We start from the raw sequence: 20,864 nt of genomic DNA, 5'->3' as shown, positions 1-20,864 counted from the left end.
ATCTACAGGTAGGCACTTTGCAAAAAACACCTCTGTTTTCCTTCACAAATTTGGATGTGTCCACGTTGCGCTTTGGGGCGTTTCCTGTCACGGGCGCTAGGCCTACCCATACAAGTGAGGTATCATTTTTATCGGGAGACGTGGGGGAACGCTGGGTGGAAGGAAATTCGTGGCTCCTCTGAGATTCCAGAACTTTCTGCCACAGAAATGTGAGGAACATGTGTTTTTTTAGCCAAATTTTGAGGTTTGCAAAGGATTCTGGGTAACAGAACCTGGTCCGAGCCACACAAGTCACCCCATCTTGGATTCCCCTAGGTCTCTAGTTTTCAGAAATGCACAGGTTTGGTAGGTTTCCCTAGGTGGCGGCTGAGCTACAGGCCAAAATCTACAGGTAGGCACTTTGCAAAAAACACCTCTGTTTTCCTTCACAAATTTGGATGTGTCCACGTTGCGCTTTGGGGCGTTTTTTGTCACGGGCGCTAGGCCTACCCACACAAGTGAGGTATCATTTTTATCGGGAGACGTGGGGAACGCTGGGTGGAAGGAAATTCGTGGCTCCTCTGAGATTCCAGAACTTTCTGCCACAGAAATGTGAGGAACATGTGTTTTTTTAGCCAAATTTTGAGGATTGCAAAGGATTCTGGGTAACAGAACCTGGTCCGAGCCACACAAGTCACCCCATCTTGGATTCCCCTAGGTCTCTAGTTTTCAGAAATGCACAGGTTTGGTAGGTTTCCCTAGGTGGCGGCTGAGCTACAAGCCTAAATCTACAGGTAGGCACTTTGCAAAAAACACCTCTGTTTTCCTTCACAAATTTGGATGTGTCCACGTTGCGCTTTGGGGCGTTTTCTGTCGCGGGCGCTAGGCCTACCCACACAAGTGAGGTATCATTTTTATCGGGAGACGTGGGGGAACGCTGGGTGGAAGGAAATTTGTGGCTCCTCTCAGATTCCAGAACTTTCTGCCACAGAAATGTTAGGAACATGTGTTTTTTTAGCCAAATTTTGAGGTTTGCAAAGGATTCTGGGTAACAGAACCTGGTCCGAGCCACACAAGTCACCCCATCTTGGATTCCCCTAGGTCTCTAGTTTTCAGAAATGCACAGGTTTGGTAGGTTTCCCTAGGTGGCGGCTGAGCTACAGGCCAAAATCTACAGGTAGGCACTTTGCAAAAAACACCTCTGTTTTCCTTCACAAATTTGGATGTGTCCACGTTGCGCTTTGGGGCGTTTCCTGTCGCGGGCGCTAGGCCTACCCACACAAGTGAGGTATCATTTTTATCGGGAGACGTGGGGGAACGCTGGGTGGAAGGAAATTCGTGGCTCCTCTGAGATTCCAGAACTTTCTGCCACAGAAATGTGAGGAACATGTGTTTTTTTAGCCAAATTTTGAGGTTTGCAAAGGATTCTGGGTAACAGAACCTGGTCCGAGCCACACAAGTCACCCCATCTTGGATTCCCCTAGGTCTCTAGTTTTCAGAAATGCACAGGTTTGGTAGGTTTCCCTAGGTGGCGGCTGAGCTACAGGCCAAAATCTACAGGTAGGCACTTTGCAAAAAACACCTCTGTTTTCCTTCACAAATTTGGATGTGTCCACGTTGCGCTTTGGGGCGTTTTTTGTCACGGGCGCTAGGCCTACCCACACAAGTGAGGTATCATTTTTATCGGGAGACGTGGGGAACGCTGGGTGGAAGGAAATTCGTGGCTCCTCTGAGATTCCAGAACTTTCTGCCACAGAAATGTGAGGAACATGTGTTTTTTTAGCCAAATTTTGAGGATTGCAAAGGATTCTGGGTAACAGAACCTGGTCCGAGCCACACAAGTCACCCCATCTTGGATTCCCCTAGGTCTCTAGTTTTCAGAAATGCACAGGTTTGGTAGGTTTCCCTAGGTGGCGGCTGAGCTACAAGCCAAAATCTACAGGTAGGCACTTTGCAAAAAACACCTCTGTTTTCCTTCACAAATTTGGATGTGTCCACGTTGCGCTTTGGGGCGTTTTTTGTCACGGGCGCTAGGCCTACCCACACAAGTGAGGTATCATTTTTATCGGGAGACGTGGGGAACTCTGGGTGGAAGGAAATTCGTGGCTCCTCTGAGATTCCAGAACTTTCTGCCACAGAAATGTGAGGAACATGTGTTTTTTTAGCCAAATTTTGAGGATTGCAAAGGATTCTGGGTAACAGAACCTGGTCCGAGCCACACAAGTCACCCCATCTTGGATTCCCCTAGGTCTCTAGTTTTCAGAAATGCACAGGTTTAGTAGGTTTCCCTAGGTGGCGGCTGAGCTACAGGCCAAAATCTACAGGTAGTCACTTTGCAAAAAACACCTCTGTATTCCTTCACAAATTTGGATGTGTCCATGTTGCGCTTTGGGGCGTTTCCTGTCGCGGGCACTAGGCCTACCCACACAAGTGAGGTATCATTTTTATCGGGAGACGTGTGGGAACGCTGGGTGGAAGGAAATTTGTGGCTCCTCTCAGATTCCAGAACTTTCTGCCACAGAAATGTTAGGAACATGTGTTTTTTTAGCCAAATTTTGAGGTTTGCAAAGGATTCTGGGTAACAGAACCTGGTCCGAGCCACACAAGTCTCCCCATCTTGGATTCCCCTAGGTCTCTAGTTTTCAGAAATGCACAGGTTTGGTAGGTTTCCCTAGGTGGCGGCTGAGCTACAGGCCAAAATCTACAGGTAGGCACTTTGCAAAAAACACCTCTGTTTTCCTTCACAAATTTGGATGTGTCCACGTTGCGCTTTGGGGCGTTTCCTGTCGCGGGCACTAGGCCTACCCACACAAGTGAGGTATCATTTTTATCGGGAGACATGGGGGAACGCTGGGTAGAAGGAAATTTGTGGCTCCTCTCAGATTCCAGAACTTTCTGCCACAGAAATGTTAGGAACATGTGTTTTTTTAGCCAAATTTTGAGGTTTGCAAAGGATTCTGGGTAACAGAACCTGGTCCGAGCCACACAAGTCACCCCATCTTGGATTCCCCTAGGTCTCTAGTTTTCAGAAATGCACAGGTTTGGTAGGTTTCCCTAGGTGGCGGCTGAGCTACAGGCCAAAATCTACAGGTAGGCACTTTGCAAAAAACACCTCTGTTTTCCTTCACAAATTTGGATGTGTCCACGTTGCGCTTTGGGGCGTTTCCTGTCGCGGGCACTAGGCCTACCCACACAAGTGAGGTATCATTTTTATCGGGAGACATGGGGGAACGCTGGGTAGAAGGAAATTTGTGGCTCCTCTCAGATTCCAGAACTTTCTGCCACAGAAATGTTAGGAACATGTGTTTTTTTAGCCAAATTTTGAGGTTTGCAAAGGATTCTGGGTAACAGAACCTGGTCCGAGCCACACAAGTCACCCCATCTTGGATTCCCCTAGGTCTCTAGTTTTCAGAAATGCACAGGTTTGGTAGGTTTCCCTAGGTGGCGGCTGAGCTACAGGCCAAAATCTACAGGTAGGCACTTTGCAAAAAACACCTCTGTTTTCCTTCACAAATTTGGATGTGTCCACGTTGCGCTTTGGGGCGTTTCCTGTCGCGGGCGCTAGGCCTACCCACACAAGTGAGGTATCATTTTTATCGGGAGACGTGGGGGAACGCTGGGTGGAAGGAAATTCGTGGCTCCTCTGAGATTCCAGAACTTTCTGCCACAGAAATGTGAGGAACATGTGTTTTTTTAGCCAAATTTTGAGGTTTGCAAAGGATTCTGGGTAACAGAACCTGGTCCGAGCCACACAAGTCACCCCATCTTGGATTCCCCTAGGTCTCTAGTTTTCAGAAATGCACAGGTTTGGTAGGTTTCCCTAGGTGGCGGCTGAGCTACAGGCCAAAATCTACAGGTAGGCACTTTGCAAAAAACACCTCTGTTTTCCTTCACAAATTTGGATGTGTCCACGTTGCGCTTTGGGGCGTTTTTTGTCACGGGCGCTAGGCCTACCCACACAAGTGAGGTATCATTTTTATCGGGAGACGTGGGGAACGCTGGGTGGAAGGAAATTCGTGGCTCCTCTGAGATTCCAGAACTTTCTGCCACAGAAATGTGAGGAACATGTGTTTTTTTAGCCAAATTTTGAGGATTGCAAAGGATTCTGGGTAACAGAACCTGGTCCGAGCCACACAAGTCACCCCATCTTGGATTCCCCTAGGTCTCTAGTTTTCAGAAATGCACAGGTTTGGTAGGTTTCCCTAGGTGGCGGCTGAGCTACAAGCCAAAATCTACAGGTAGGCACTTTGCAAAAAACATCTCTGTTTTCCTTCACAAATTTGGATGTGTCCACGTTGCGCTTTGGGGCGTTTTTTGTCACGGGCGCTAGGCCTACCCACACAAGTGAGGTATCATTTTTATCGGGAGACGTGGGGAACTCTGGGTGGAAGGAAATTCGTGGCTCCTCTGAGATTCCAGAACTTTCTGCCACAGAAATGTGAGGAACATGTGTTTTTTTAGCCAAATTTTGAGGATTGCAAAGGATTCTGGGTAACAGAACCTGGTCCGAGCCACACAAGTCACCCCATCTTGGATTCCCCTAGGTCTCTAGTTTTCAGAAATGCACAGGTTTAGTAGGTTTCCCTAGGTGGCGGCTGAGCTACAGGCCAAAATCTACAGGTAGTCACTTTGCAAAAAACACCTCTGTATTCCTTCACAAATTTGGATGTGTCCATGTTGCGCTTTGGGGCGTTTCCTGTCGCGGGCACTAGGCCTACCCACACAAGTGAGGTATCATTTTTATCGGGAGACGTGTGGGAACGCTGGGTGGAAGGAAATTTGTGGCTCCTCTCAGATTCCAGAACTTTCTGCCACAGAAATGTTAGGAACATGTGTTTTTTTAGCCAAATTTTGAGGTTTGCAAAGGATTCTGGGTAACAGAACCTGGTCCGAGCCACACAAGTCTCCCCATCTTGGATTCCCCTAGGTCTCTAGTTTTCAGAAATGCACAGGTTTGGTAGGTTTCCCTAGGTGGCGGCTGAGCTACAGGCCAAAATCTACAGGTAGGCACTTTGCAAAAAACACCTCTGTTTTCCTTCACAAATTTGGATGTGTCCACGTTGCGCTTTGGGGCGTTTCCTGTCGCGGGCACTAGGCCTACCCACACAAGTGAGGTATCATTTTTATCGGGAGACATGGGGGAACGCTGGGTAGAAGGAAATTTGTGGCTCCTCTCAGATTCCAGAACTTTCTGCCACAGAAATGTTAGGAACATGTGTTTTTTTAGCCAAATTTTGAGGTTTGCAAAGGATTCTGGGTAACAGAACCTGGTCCGAGCCACACAAGTCACCCCATCTTGGATTCCCCTAGGTCTCTAGTTTTCAGAAATGCACAGGTTTGGTAGGTTTCCCTAGGTGGCGGCTGAGCTACAGGCCAAAATCTACAGGTAGGCACTTTGCAAAAAACACCTCTGTTTTCCTTCACAAATTTGGATGTGTCCACGTTGCGCTTTGGGGCGTTTCCTGTCGCGGGCACTAGGCCTACCCACACAAGTGAGGTATCATTTTTATCGGGAGACATGGGGGAACGCTGGGTAGAAGGAAATTTGTGGCTCCTCTCAGATTCCAGAACTTTCTGCCACAGAAATGTTAGGAACATGTGTTTTTTTAGCCAAATTTTGAGGTTTGCAAAGGATTCTGGGTAACAGAACCTGGTCCGAGCCACACAAGTCACCCCATCTTGGATTCCCCTAGGTCTCTAGTTTTCAGAAATGCACAGGTTTGGTAGGTTTCCCTAGGTGGCGGCTGAGCTACAGGCCAAAATCTACAGGTAGTTGCTTTGCAAAAAACACCTCTGTTTTCCTTCACAAATTTGGATGTGTCCACGTTGTGCTTTGGGGCGTTTCCTGTCGCGGGCGCTAGGCCTACCCACACAAGTGAGGTATCATTTGTATCGGAAGATGTGGGGGAATGCTGGGTGGAAGGAAATTTGTGGCTCCTCTCAGATTCCAGAACTTTCTGCCACAGAAATGTTAGGAACATGTGTTTTTTTAGCCAAATTTTGAGGTTTGCAAAGGATTCTGGGTAACAGAACCTGGTCAGAGCCACACAAGTCACCCCATCTTGGATTCCCCTAGGTCTCTAGTTTTCAGAAATGCACAGGTTTGGTAGGTTTCCCTAGGTGGCGGCTGAGCTACAGGCCAAAATCTACAGGTAGGCACTTTGCAAAAAACACCTCTGTTTTCCTTCACAAATTTGGATGTGTCCACGTTGCGCTTTGGGGCGTTTCCTGTCGCGGGCGCTAGGCCTACCCACACAAGTGAGGTATCATTTTTATCGGGAGACGTGGGGGAACGCTGGGTGGAAGGAAATTCGTGGCTCCTCTGAGATTCCAGAACTTTCTGCCACAGAAATGTGAGGAACATGTGTTTTTTTAGCCAAATTTTGAGGTTTGCAAAGGATTCTGGGTAACAGAACCTGGTCCGAGCCACACAAGTCACCCCATCTTGGATTCCCCTAGGTCTCTAGTTTTCAGAAATGCACAGGTTTGGTAGGTTTCCCTAGGTGGCGGCTGAGCTACAGGCCAAAATCTACATGTAGGCACTTTGCAAAAAACACCTCTGTTTTCCTTCACAAATTTGGATGTGTCCACGTTGCGCTTTGGGGCGTTTTTTGTCACGGGCGCTAGGCCTACCCACACAAGTGAGGTATCATTTTTATCGGGAGACGTGGGGAACGCTGGGTGGAAGGAAATTCGTGGCTCCTCTGAGATTCCAGAACTTTCTGCCACAGAAATGTGAGGAACATGTGTTTTTTTAGCCAAATTTTGAGGATTGCAAAGGATTCTGGGTAACAGAACCTGGTCCGAGCCACACAAGTCACCCCATCTTGGATTCCCCTAGGTCTCTAGTTTTCAGAAATGCAGAGGTTTAGTAGGTTTCCCTAGGTGGCGGCTGAGCTACAGGCCAAAATCTACAGGTAGTCACTTTGCAAAAAACACCTCTGTATTCCTTCACAAATTTGGAAGTGTCCACGTTGCGCTTTGGGGCGTTTCCTGTCGCGGGCGCTAGGCCTACGCACACAAGTGAGGTATCATTTTTATCGGGAGACGTGGGGGAACGCTGGGTGGAAGGACATTTGTGGCTCCTCTCAGATTCCAGAACTTTCTGCCACAGAAATGTTAGGAACATGTGTTTTTTTAGCCAAATTTTGAGGTTTGCAAAGGATTCTGGGTAACAGAACCTGGTCCGAGCCACACAAGTCACACCATCTTGGATTCCCCTAGGTCTCTAGTTTTCAGAAATGCACAGGTTTGGTAGGTTTCCCTAGGTGGCGGCTGAGCTACAGGCCAAAATCTACAGGTAGTCACTTTGCAAAAAACACCTCTGTTTTCCTTCACAAATTTGGATGTGTCCACGTTGCGCTTTGGGGCGTTTTTTGTCACGGGCGCTAGGCCTACCCACACAAGTGAGGTATCATTTTTATCGGGAGACGTGGGGAACGCTGGGTGGAAGGAAATTCGTGGCTCCTCTGAGATTCCAGAACTTTCTGCCACAGAAATGTGATGAACATGTGTTTTGTTAGCCAAATTTTGAGGATTGCAAAGGATTCTGGGTAACAGAACCTGGTCCGAGCCACACAAGTCACCCCATCTTGGATTCCCCTAGGTCTCTAGTTTTCAGAAATGCACAGGTTTAGTAGGTTTCCTTAGGTGGCGGCTGAGCTACAGGCCAAAATCTACAGGTAGTCACTTTGCAAAAAACACCTCTGTATTCCTTCACAAATTTGGATGTGTCCACGTTGCGCTTTGGGGCGTTTCCTGTCGCGGGCACTAGGCCTACCCACACAAGTGAGGTATCATTTTTATCGGGAGACGTGGGGGAACGCTGGGTGGAAGGAAATTTGTGGCTCCTCTCAGATTCCAGAACTTTCTGCCACAGAAATGTTAGGAACATGTGTTTTTTTAGCCAAATTTTGAGGTTTGCAAAGGATTCTGGGTAACAGAACCTGGTCCGAGCCACACAAGTCACCCCATCTTGGATTCCCCTAGGTCTCTAGTTTTCAGAAATGCACAGGTTTGGTAGGTTTCCCTAGGTGGCGGCTGAGCTACAGGCCAAAATCTACAGGTAGGCACTTTGCAAAAAACACCTCTGTTTTCCTTCACAAATTTGGATGTGTCCACGTTGCGCTTTGGGGCGTTTCCTGTCGCGGACACTAGGCCTACCCACACAAGTGAGGTATCATTTTTATCGGGAGACATGGGGGAACGCTGGGTAGAAGGAAATTTGTGGCTCCTCTCAGATTCCAGAACTTTCTGCCACAGAAATGTTAGGAACATGTGTTTTTTTAGCCAAATTTTGAGGTTTGCAAAGGATTCTGGGTAACAGAACCTGGTCCGAGCCACACAAGTCACCCCATCTTGGATTCCCCTAGGTCTCTAGTTTTCAGAAATGCACAGGTTTGGTAGGTTTCCCTAGGTGGCGGCTGAGCTACAGGCCAAAATCTACAGGTAGTCGCTTTGCAAAAAACACCTCTGTTTTCCTTCACAAATTTGGATGTGTCCACGTTGCGCTTTGGGGCGTTTCCTGTCGCGGGCGCTAGGCCTACCCACACAAGTGAGGTATCATTTGTATCGGCAGATGTGGGGGAATGCTGGGTGGAAGGAAATTTGTGGCTCCTCTCAGATTCCAGAACTTTCTGCCACAGAAATGTTAGGAACATGTGTTTTTTTAGCCAAATTTTGAGGTTTGCAAAGGATTCTGGGTAACAGAACCTGGTCCGAGCCACACAAGTCACCCCATCTTGGATTCCCCTAGGTCTCTAGTTTTCAGAAATGCACAGGTTTGGTAGGTTTCCCTAGGTGGCGGCTGAGCTACAGGCCAAAATCTACAGGTAGGCACTTTGCAAAAAACACCTCTGTTTTCCTTCACAAATTTGGATGTGTCCACGTTGCGCTTTGGGGCGTTTCCTGTTGCGGGCGCTAGGCCTACGCACACAAGTGAGGTATCATTTTTATCGGGAGACGTGGGGGAACGCTGAGTGGAAGGAAATTTGTGGCTCCTCTCAGATTCCAGAACTTTCTGCCACAGAAATGTTAGGAACATGTGTTTTTTTAGCCAAATTTTGAGGTTTGCAAAGGATTCTGGGTAACAGAACCTGGTCCGAGCCACACAAGTCACACCATCTTGGATTCCCCTAGGTCTCTAGTTTTCAGAAATGCACAGGTTTGGTAGGTTTCCCTAGGTGGCGGCTGAGCTACAGGCCAAAATCTACAGGTAGTCACTTTGCAAAAAACACCTCTGTTTTCCTTCACAAATTTGGATGTGTCCACGTTGCACTTTGGGGCGTTTCCTGTCGCGGGCGCTAGGCCTACCCACACAAGTGAGGTATCATTTTTATTGGGAGACGTGGGGGAACGCTGGGTGGAAGGAAATTTGTGGCTCCTCTCAGATTCCAGAACTTTCTGCCACAGAAATGTTAGGAACATGTGTTTTTTTAGCCAAATTTTGAGGTTTGCAAAGGATTCTGGGTAACAGAACCTGGTCCGAGCCACACAAGTCACCCCATCTTGGATTCCCCTAGGTCTCTAGTTTTCAGAAATGCACAGGTTTGGTAGGTTTCCCTAGGTGGCGGCTGAGCTACAGGCCAAAATCTACAGGTAGGCACTTTGCAAAAAACACCTCTGTTTTCCTTCACAAATTTGGATGTGTCCACGTTGCGCTTTGGGGCGTTTCCTGTCGCGGGCGCTAGGCCTACCCATACAAGTGAGGTATCATTTTTATCGGGAGACGTGGGGGAACGCTGGGTGGAAGGAAATTCGTGGCTCCTCTGAGATTCCAGAACTTTCTGCCACAGAAATGTGAGGAACATGTGTTTTTTTAGCCAAATTTTGAGGTTTGCAAAGGATTCTGGGTAACAGAACCTGGTCCGAGCCACACAAGTCACCCCATCTTGGATTCCCCTAGGTCTCTAGTTTTCAGAAATGCACAGGTTTGGTAGGTTTCCCTAGGTGGCGGCTGAGCTACAGGCCAAAATCTACAGGTAGGCACTTTGCAAAAAACACCTCTGTTTTCCTTCACAAATTTGGATGTGTCCACGTTGCGCTTTGGGGCGTTTTTTGTCACGGGCGCTAGGCCTACCCACACAAGTGAGGTATCATTTTTATCGGGAGACGTGGGGAACGCTGGGTGGAAGGAAATTCGTGGCTCCTCTGAGATTCCAGAACTTTCTGCCACAGAAATGTGAGGAACATGTGTTTTTTTAGCCAAATTTTGAGGATTGCAAAGGATTCTGGGTAACAGAACCTGGTCCGAGCCACACAAGTCACCCCATCTTGGATTCCCCTAGGTCTCTAGTTTTCAGAAATGCACAGGTTTGGTAGGTTTCCCTAGGTGGCGGCTGAGCTACAAGCCTAAATCTACAGGTAGGCACTTTGCAAAAAACACCTCTGTTTTCCTTCACAAATTTGGATGTGTCCACGTTGCGCTTTGGGGCGTTTTCTGTCGCGGGCGCTAGGCCTACCCACACAAGTGAGGTATCATTTTTATCGGGAGACGTGGGGGAACGCTGGGTGGAAGGAAATTTGTGGCTCCTCTCAGATTCCAGAACTTTCTGCCACAGAAATGTTAGGAACATGTGTTTTTTTAGCCAAATTTTGAGGTTTGCAAAGGATTCTGGGTAACAGAACCTGGTCCGAGCCACACAAGTCACCCCATCTTGGATTCCCCTAGGTCTCTAGTTTTCAGAAATGCACAGGTTTGGTAGGTTTCCCTAGGTGGCGGCTGAGCTACAGGCCAAAATCTACAGGTAGGCACTTTGCAAAAAACACCTCTGTTTTCCTTCACAAATTTGGATGTGTCCACGTTGCGCTTTGGGGCGTTTCCTGTCGCGGGCGCTAGGCCTACCCACACAAGTGAGGTATCATTTTTATCGGGAGACGTGGGGGAACGCTGGGTGGAAGGAAATTCGTGGCTCCTCTGAGATTCCAGAACTTTCTGCCACAGAAATGTGAGGAACATGTGTTTTTTTAGCCAAATTTTGAGGTTTGCAAAGGATTCTGGGTAACAGAACCTGGTCCGAGCCACACAAGTCACCCCATCTTGGATTCCCCTAGGTCTCTAGTTTTCAGAAATGCACAGGTTTGGTAGGTTTCCCTAGGTGGCGGCTGAGCTACAGGCCAAAATCTACAGGTAGGCACTTTGCAAAAAACACCTCTGTTTTCCTTCACAAATTTGGATGTGTCCACGTTGCGCTTTGGGGCGTTTTTTGTCACGGGCGCTAGGCCTACCCACACAAGTGAGGTATCATTTTTATCGGGAGACGTGGGGAACGCTGGGTGGAAGGAAATTCGTGGCTCCTCTGAGATTCCAGAACTTTCTGCCACAGAAATGTGAGGAACATGTGTTTTTTTAGCCAAATTTTGAGGATTGCAAAGGATTCTGGGTAACAGAACCTGGTCCGAGCCACACAAGTCACCCCATCTTGGATTCCCCTAGGTCTCTAGTTTTCAGAAATGCACAGGTTTGGTAGGTTTCCCTAGGTGGCGGCTGAGCTACAAGCCAAAATCTACAGGTAGGCACTTTGCAAAAAACACCTCTGTTTTCCTTCACAAATTTGGATGTGTCCACGTTGCGCTTTGGGGCGTTTTTTGTCACGGGCGCTAGGCCTACCCACACAAGTGAGGTATCATTTTTATCGGGAGACATGGGGAACTCTGGGTGGAAGGAAATTCGTGGCTCCTCTGAGATTCCAGAACTTTCTGCCACAGAAATGTGAGGAACATGTGTTTTTTTAGCCAAATTTTGAGGATTGCAAAGGATTCTGGGTAACAGAACCTGGTCCGAGCCACACAAGTCACCCCATCTTGGATTCCCCTAGGTCTCTAGTTTTCAGAAATGCACAGGTTTAGTAGGTTTCCCTAGGTGGCGGCTGAGCTACAGGCCAAAATCTACAGGTAGTCACTTTGCAAAAAACACCTCTGTATTCCTTCACAAATTTGGATGTGTCCATTTTGCGCTTTGGGGCGTTTCCTGTCGCGGGCACTAGGCCTACCCACACAAGTGAGGTATCATTTTTATCGGGAGACGTGTGGGAACGCTGGGTGGAAGGAAATTTGTGGCTCCTCTCAGATTCCAGAACTTTCTGCCACAGAAATGTTAGGAACATGTGTTTTTTTAGCCAAATTTTGAGGTTTGCAAAGGATTCTGGGTAACAGAACCTGGTCCGAGCCACACAAGTCTCCCCATCTTGGATTCCCCTAGGTCTCTAGTTTTCAGAAATGCACAGGTTTGGTAGGTTTCCCTAGGTGGCGGCTGAGCTACAGGCCAAAATCTACAGGTAGGCACTTTGCAAAAAACACCTCTGTTTTCCTTCACAAATTTGGATGTGTCCACGTTGCGCTTTGGGGCGTTTCCTGTCGCGGGCACTAGGCCTACCCACACAAGTGAGGTATCATTTTTATCGGGAGACATGGGGGAACGCTGGGTAGAAGGAAATTTGTGGCTCCTCTCAGATTCCAGAACTTTCTGCCACAGAAATGTTAGGAACATGTGTTTTTTTAGCCAAATTTTGAGGTTTGCAAAGGATTCTGGGTAACAGAACCTGGTCCGAGCCACACAAGTCACCCCATCTTGGATTCCCCTAGGTCTCTAGTTTTCAGAAATGCACAGGTTTGGTAGGTTTCCCTAGGTGGCGGCTGAGCTACAGGCCAAAATCTACAGGTAGGCACTTTGCAAAAAACACCTCTGTTTTCCTTCACAAATTTGGATGTGTCCACGTTGCGCTTTGGGGCGTTTCCTGTCGCGAGCACTAGGCCTACCCACACAAGTGAGGTATCATTTTTATCGGGAGACATGGGGGAACGCTGGGTAGAAGGAAATTTGTGGCTCCTCTCAGATTCCAGAACTTTCTGCCACAGAAATGTTAGGAACATGTGTTTTTTTAGCCAAATTTTGAGGTTTGCAAAGGATTCTGGGTAACAGAACCTGGTCCGAGCCACACAAGTCACCCCATCTTGGATTCCCCTAGGTCTCTAGTTTTCAGAAATGCACAGGTTTGGTAGGTTTCCCTAGGTGGCGGCTGAGCTACAGGCCAAAATCTACAGGTAGGCACTTTGCAAAAAACACCTCTGTTTTCCTTCACAAATTTGGATGTGTCCACGTTGCGCTTTGGGGCGTTTCCTGTCGCGGGCGCTAGGCCTACCCACACAAGTGAGGTATCATTTTTATCGGGAGACGTGGGGGAACGCTGGGTGGAAGGAAATTCGTGGCTCCTCTGAGATTCCAGAACTTTCTGCCACAGAAATGTGAGGAACATGTGTTTTTTTAGCCAAATTTTGAGGTTTGCAAAGGATTCTGGGTAACAGAACCTGGTCCGAGCCACACAAGTCACCCCATCTTGGATTCCCCTAGGTCTCTAGTTTTCAGAAATGCACAGGTTTGGTAGGTTTCCCTAGGTGGCGGCTGAGCTACAGGCCAAAATCTACAGGTAGGCACTTTGCAAAAAACACCTCTGTTTTCCTTCACAAATTTGGATGTGTCCACGTTGCGCTTTGGGGCGTTTTTTGTCACGGGCGCTAGGCCTACCCACACAAGTGAGGTATCATTTTTATCGGGAGACGTGGGGAACGCTGGGTGGAAGGAAATTCGTGGCTCCTCTGAGATTCCAGAACTTTCTGCCACAGAAATGTGAGGAACATGTGTTTTTTTAGCCAAATTTTGAGGATTGCAAAGGATTCTGGGTAACAGAACCTGGTCCGAGCCACACAAGTCACCCCATCTTGGATTCCCCTAGGTCTCTAGTTTTCAGAAATGCACAGGTTTGGTAGGTTTCCCTAGGTGGCGGCTGAGCTACAAGCCAAAATCTACAGGTAGGTACTTTGCAAAAAACATCTCTGTTTTCCTTCACAAATTTGGATGTGTCCACGTTGCGCTTTGGGGCGTTTTTTGTCACGGGCGCTAGGCCTACCCACACAAGTGAGGTATCATTTTTATCGGGAGACGTGGGGAACTCTGGGTGGAAGGAAATTCGTGGCTCCTCTGAGATTCCAGAACTTTCTGCCACAGAAATGTGAGGAACATGTGTTTTTTTAGCCAAATTTTGAGGATTGCAAAGGATTCTGGGTAACAGAACCTGGTCCGAGCCACACAAGTCACCCCATCTTGGATTCCCCTAGGTCTCTAGTTTTCAGAAATGCACAGGTTTAGTAGGTTTCCCTAGGTGGCGGCTGAGCTACAGGCCAAAATCTACAGGTAGTCACTTTGCAAAAAACACCTCTGTATTCCTTCACAAATTTGGATGTGTCCATGTTGCGCTTTGGGGCGTTTCCTGTCGCGGGCACTAGGCCTACCCACACAAGTGAGGTATCATTTTTATCGGGAGACGTGTGGGAACGCTGGGTGGAAGGAAATTTGTGGCTCCTCTCAGATTCCAGAACTTTCTGCCACAGAAATGTTAGGAACATGTGTTTTTTTAGCCAAATTTTGAGGTTTGCAAAGGATTCTGGGTAACAGAACCTGGTCCGAGCCACACAAGTCTCCCCATCTTGGATTCCCCTAGGTCTCTAGTTTTCAGAAATGCACAGGTTTGGTAGGTTTCCCTAGGTGGCGGCTGAGCGACAGGCCAAAATCTACAGGTAGGCACTTTGCAAAAAACACCTCTGTTTTCCTTCACAAATTTGGATGTGTCCACGTTGCGCTTTGGGGCGTTTCCTGTCGCGGGCACTAGGCCTACCCACACAAGTGAGGTATCATTTTTATCGGGAGACATGGGGGAACGCTGGGTAGAAGGAAATTTGTGGCTCCTCTCAGATTCCAGAACTTTCTGCCACAGAAATGTTAGGAACATGTGTTTTTTTAGCCAAATTTTGAGGTTTGCAAAGGATTCTGGGTAACAGAACCTGGTCCGAGCCACACAAGTCACCCCATCTTGGATTCCCCTAGGTCTATAGTTTTCAGAAATGCACAGGTTTGGTAGGTTTCCCTAGGTGGCGGCTGAGCTACAGGCCAAAATCTACAGGTAGGCACTTTGCAAAAAACACCTCTGTTTTCCTTCACAAATTTGGATGTGTCCACGTTGCGCTTTGGGGCGTTTCCTGTCGCGGGCACTAGGCCTACCCACACAAGTGAGGTATCATTTTTATCGGGAGACATGGGGGAACGCTGGGTAGAAGGAAATTTGTGGCTCCTCTCAGATTCCAGAACTTTCTGCCACAGAAATGTTAGGAACATGTGTTTTTTTAGCCAAATTTTGAGGTTTGCAAAGGATTCTGGGTAACAGAACCTGGTCCGAGCCACACAAGTCACCCCATCTTGGATTCCCCTAGGTCTCTAGTTTTCAGAAATGCACAGGTTTGGTAGGTTTCCCTAGGTGGCGGCTGAGCTACAGGCCAAAATCTACAGGTAGTTGCTTTGCAAAAAACACCTCTGTTTTCCTTCACAAATTTGGATGTGTCCACGTTGCGCTTTGGGGCGTTTCCTGTCGCGGGCGCTAGGCCTACCCACACAAGTGAGGTATCATTTGTATCGGAAGATGTGGGGGAATGCTGGGTGGAAGGAAATTTGTGGCTCCTCTCAGATTCCAGAACTTTCTGCCACAGAAATGTTAGGAACATGTGTTTTTTTAGCCAAATTTTGAGGTTTGCAAAGGATTCTGGGTAACAGAACCTGGTCCGAGCCACACAAGTCACCCCATCTTGGATTCCCCTAGGTCTCTAGTTTTCAGAAATGCACAGGTTTGGTAGGTTTCCCTAGGTGGCGGCTGAGCTACAGGCCAAAATCTACAGGTAGGCACTTTGCAAAAAACACCTCTGTTTTCCTTCACAAATTTGGATGTGTCCACGTTGCGCTTTGGGGCGTTTCCTGTCGCGGGCGCTAGGCCTACCCACACAAGTGAGGTATCATTTTTATCGGGAGACGTGGGGGAACGCTGGGTGGAAGGAAATTTGTGGCTCCTCTCAGATTCCAGAACTTTCTGCCACAGAAATGTTAGGAACATGTGTTTTTTTAGCCAAATTTTGAGGTTTGCAAAGGATTCTGGGTAACAGAACCTGGTCCGAGCCACACAAGTCACCCCATCTTGGATTCCCCTAGGTCTCTAGTTTTCAGAAATGCACAGGTTTGGTAGGATTCCCTAGGTGGCGGCTGAGCTACAGGCCAAAATCTACAGGTAGTCACTTTGCAAAAAACACCTCTGTATTCCTTCACAAATTTGGATGTGTCCACGTTGCGCTTTGGGGCGTTTCCTGTCGCGGGCGCTAGGCCTACCCACACAAGTGAGGTATCATTTTTATCGGGAGACGTGGGGAACGCTGGGTGGAAGGAAATTCGTGGCTCCTCTGAGATTCCAGAACTTTCTGCCACAGAAATGTGAGGAACATGTGTTTTTTTAGCCAAATTTTGAGGATTGCATAGGATTCTGGGTAAAAGAACCTGGTCCGAGCCACACAAGTCACCCCATCTTGGATTCCCCTAGGTCTCTAGTTTTCAGAAATGCACAGGTTTAGTAGGTTTCCCTAGGTGGCGGCTGAGCTACAGGCCAAAATCTACAGGTAGGCACTTTGCAAAAAAAACCTCTGTTTTCCTTCACAAATTTGGATGTGTCCACGTTGCGCTTTGGGGCGTTTCCTGTCGCGGGCACTAGGCCTACCCACACAAGTGAGGTATCATTTTTATCGGGATACATGGGGGAACGCTGGGTAGAAGGAAATTTGTGGCTCCTCTCAGATTCCAGAACTTTCTGCCACAGAAATGTTAGGAACATGTGTTTTTTTAGCCAAATTTTGAGGTTTGCAAAGGATTCTGGGTAACAGAATCTGGTCCGAGCCACACAAGTCACCCCATCTTGGATTCCCCTACGTCTCTAGTTTTCAGAAATGCACAGGTTTGGTAGGTTTCCCTAGGTGGCGGCTGAGCTACAGGCCAAAATCTACAGGTAGTCGCTTTGCAAAAAACACCTCTGTTTTCCTTCACAAATTTGGATGTGTCCACGTTGCGCTTTGGGGCGTTTCCTGTCGCGGGCGCTAGGCCTACCCACACAAGTGAGGTATCATTTTTATCGGGAGACGTGGGGGAACGCTGGGTGGAAGGAAATTTGTGGCTCCTCTCAGATTCCAGAACTTTCTGCCACAGAAATGTTAGAAACATGTGTTTTTTTAGCCAAATTTTGAGGTTTGCAAAGGATTCTGGGTAACAGAACCTGGTCCGAGCCACACAAGTCACACCATCTTGGATTCCCCTAGGTCTCTAGTTTTCAGAAATGCACAGGTTTGGTAGGTTTCCCTAGGTGGCGGCTGAGCTACAGGCCAAAATCTACAGGTAGTCACTTTGCAAAAAACACCTCTGTTTTCCTTCACAAATTTGGATGTGTCCACGTTGCGCTTTGGGGCGTTTCCTGTCGCGGGCGCTAGGCCTACCCACACAAGTGAGGTATCATTTTTATTGGGAGACGTGGGGGAACGCTGGGTGGAAGGAAATTTGTGGCTCCTCTCAGATTCCAGAACTTTCTGCCACAGAAATGTTAGGAACATGTGTTTTTTTAGCCAAATTTTGAGGTTTGCAAAGGATTCTGGGTAACAGAACCTGGTCCGAGCCACACAAGTCACCCCATCTTGGATTCCCCTAGGTCTCTAGTTTTCAGAAATGCACAGGTTTGGTAGGTTTCCCTAGGTGGCGGCTGAGCTACAGGCCAAAATCTACAGGTAGGCACTTTGCAAAAAACACCTCTGTTTTCCTTCACAAATTTGGATGTGTCCACGTTGCGCTTTGGGGCGTTTCCTGTCGCGGGCGCTAGGCCTACCCACACAAGTGATGTATCATTTTTATCGGGAGACGTGGGGGAACGCTGGGTGGAAGGAAATTCGTGGCTCCTCTGAGATACCAGAACTTTCTGCCACAGAAATGTGAGGAACATGTGTTTTTTTAGCCAAATTTTGAGGTTTGCAAAGGATTCTGGGTAACAGAACCTGGTCCGAGCCACACAAGTCACCCCATCTTGGATTCCCCTAGGTCTCTAGTTTTCAGAAATGCACAGGTTTGGTAGGTTTCCCTAGGTGGCGGCTGAGCTACAGGCCAAAATCTACAGGTAGGCACTTTGCAAAAAACACCTCTGTTTTCCTTCACAAATTTGGATGTGTCCACGTTGCGCTTTGGGGCGTTTCCTGTCGCGGGCGCTAGGCCTACCCACACAAGTGAGGTATCATTTTTATCGGGAGACGTGGGGGAACGCTGGGTGGAAGGAAATTTGTGGCTCCTCTCAGATTCCAGAACTTTCTGCCACAGAAATGTTAGGAACATGTGTTTTTTTGGCCAAATTTTGAGGTTTGCAAAGGATTCTGGGTAACAGAACCTGGTCCGAGCCACACAAGTCACCCCATCTTGGATTCCCCTAGGTCTCTAGTTTTCAGAAATGCACAGGTTTGGTAGGATTCCCTAGGTGGCGGCTGAGCTACAGGCCAAAATCTACAGGTAGTCACTTTGCAAAAAACACCTCTGTATTCCTTCACAAATTTGGATGTGTCCACGTTGCGCTTTGGGGCGTTTCCTGTCGCGGGCGCTAGGCCTACCCACACAAGTGAGGTATCATTTTTATCGGGAGACGTGGGGAACGCTGGGTGGAAGGAAATTCGTGGCTCCTCTGAGATTCCAGAACTTTCTGCCACAGAAATGTGAGGAACATGTGTTTTTTTAGCCAAATTTTGAGGATTGCAAAGGATTCTGGGTAAAAGAACCTGGTCCGAGCCACACAAGTCACCCCATCTTGGATTCCCCTAGGTCTCTAGTTTTCAGAAATGCACAGGTTTAGTAGGTTTCCCTAGGTGGCGGCTGAGCTACAGGCCAAAATCTACAGGTAGGCACTTTGCAAAAAAAACCTCTGTTTTCCTTCACAAATTTGGATGTGTCCACGTTGCGCTTTGGGGCGTTTCCTGTCGCGGGCACTAGGCCTACCCACACAAGTGAGGTATCATTTTTATCGGGATACATGGGGGAACGCTGGGTAGAAGGAAATTTGTGGCTCCTCTCAGATTCCAGAACTTTCTGCCACAGAAATGTTAGGAACATGTGTTTTTTTAGCCAAATTTTGAGGTTTGCAAAGGATTCTGGGTAACAGAATCTGGTCCGAGCCACACAAGTCACCCCATCTTGGATTCCCCTACGTCTCTAGTTTTCAGAAATGCACAGGTTTGGTAGGTTTCCCTAGGTGGCGGCTGAGCTACAGGCCAAAATCTACAGGTAGTCGCTTTGCAAAAAACACCTCTGTTTTCCTTCACAAATTTGGATGTGTCCACGTTGCGCTTTGGGGCGTTTCCTGTCGCGGGCGCTAGGCCTACCCACACAAGTGAGGTATCATTTTTATCGGGAGACGTGGGGGAACGCTGGGTGGAAGGAAATTTGTGGCTCCTCTCAGATTCCAGAACTTTCTGCCACAGAAATGTTAGAAACATGTGTTTTTTTAGCCAAATTTTGAGGTTTGCAAAGGATTCTGGGTAACAGAACCTGGTCCGAGCCACACAAGTCACACCATCTTGGATTCCCCTAGGTCTCTAGTTTTCAGAAATGCACAGGTTTGGTAGGTTTCCCTAGGTGGCGGCTGAGCTACAGGCCAAAATCTACAGGTAGTCACTTTGCAAAAAACACCTCTGTTTTCCTTCACAAATTTGGATGTGTCCACGTTGCGCTTTGGGGCGTTTCCTGTCGCGGGCGCTAGGCCTACCCACACAAGTGAGGTATCATTTTTATTGGGAGACGTGGGGGAACGCTGGGTGGAAGGAAATTTGTGGCTCCTCTCAGATTCCAGAACTTTCTGCCACAGAAATGTTAGGAACATGTGTTTTTTTAGCCAAATTTTGAGGTTTGCAAAGGATTCTGGGTAACAGAACCTGGTCCGAGCCACACAAGTCACCCCATCTTGGATTCCCCTAGGTCTCTAGTTTTCAGAAATGCACAGGTTTGGTAGGTTTCCCTAGGTGGCGGCTGAGCTACAGGCCAAAATCTACAGGTAGGCACTTTGCAAAAAACACCTCTGTTTTCCTTCACAAATTTGGATGTGTCCACGTTGCGCTTTGGGGCGTTTCCTGTCGCGGGCGCTAGGCCTACCCACACAAGTGATGTATCATTTTTATCGGGAGACGTGGGGGAACGCTGGGTGGAAGGAAATTCGTGGCTCCTCTGAGATACCAGAACTTTCTGCCACAGAAATGTGAGGAACATGTGTTTTTTTAGCCAAATTTTGAGGTTTGCAAAGGATTCTGGGTAACAGAACCTGGTCCGAGCCACACAAGTCACCCCATCTTGGATTCCCCTAGGTCTCTAGTTTTCAGAAATGCACAGGTTTGGTAGGTTTCCCTAGGTGGCGGCTGAGCTACAGGCCAAAATCTACAGGTAGGCACTTTGCAAAAAACACCTCTGTTTTCCTTCACAAATTTGGATGTGTCCACGTTGCGCTTTGGGGCGTTTCCTGTCGCGGGCACTAGGCCTACCCACACAAGTGAGGTATCATTTTTATCGGGAGACATGGGGGAACGCTGGGTAGAAGGAAATTTGTGGCTCCTCTCAGATTCCAGAACTTTCTGCCACAGAAATGTTAGGAACATGTGTTTTTTTAGCCAAATTTTGAGGTTTGCAAAGGATTCTGGGTAACAGAATCTGGTCCGAGCCACACAAGTCACCCCATCTTGGATTCCCCTACGTCTCTAGTTTTCAGAAATGCACAGGTTTGGTAGGTTTCCCTAGGTGGCGGCTGAGCTACAGGCCAAAATCTACAGGTAGTCGCTTTGCAAAAAACACCTCTGTTTTCCTTCACAAATTTGGATGTGTCCACGTTGCGCTTTGGGGCGTTTCCTGTCGCGGGCGCTAGGCCTACCCACACAAGTGAGGTATCATTTTTATCGGGAGACGTGGGGGAACGCTGGGTGGAAGGAAATTTGTGGCTCCTCTCAGATTCCAGAACTTT

The sequence above is a fragment of the Pleurodeles waltl genome, chromosome 1_1 (genome assembly GCF_031143425.1).
Source record: "Pleurodeles waltl isolate 20211129_DDA chromosome 1_1, aPleWal1.hap1.20221129, whole genome shotgun sequence".
Classification (NCBI taxonomy): domain Eukaryota; kingdom Metazoa; phylum Chordata; class Amphibia; order Caudata; family Salamandridae; genus Pleurodeles; species Pleurodeles waltl.
Note: the sequence above shows the minus strand (reverse complement) of the source record.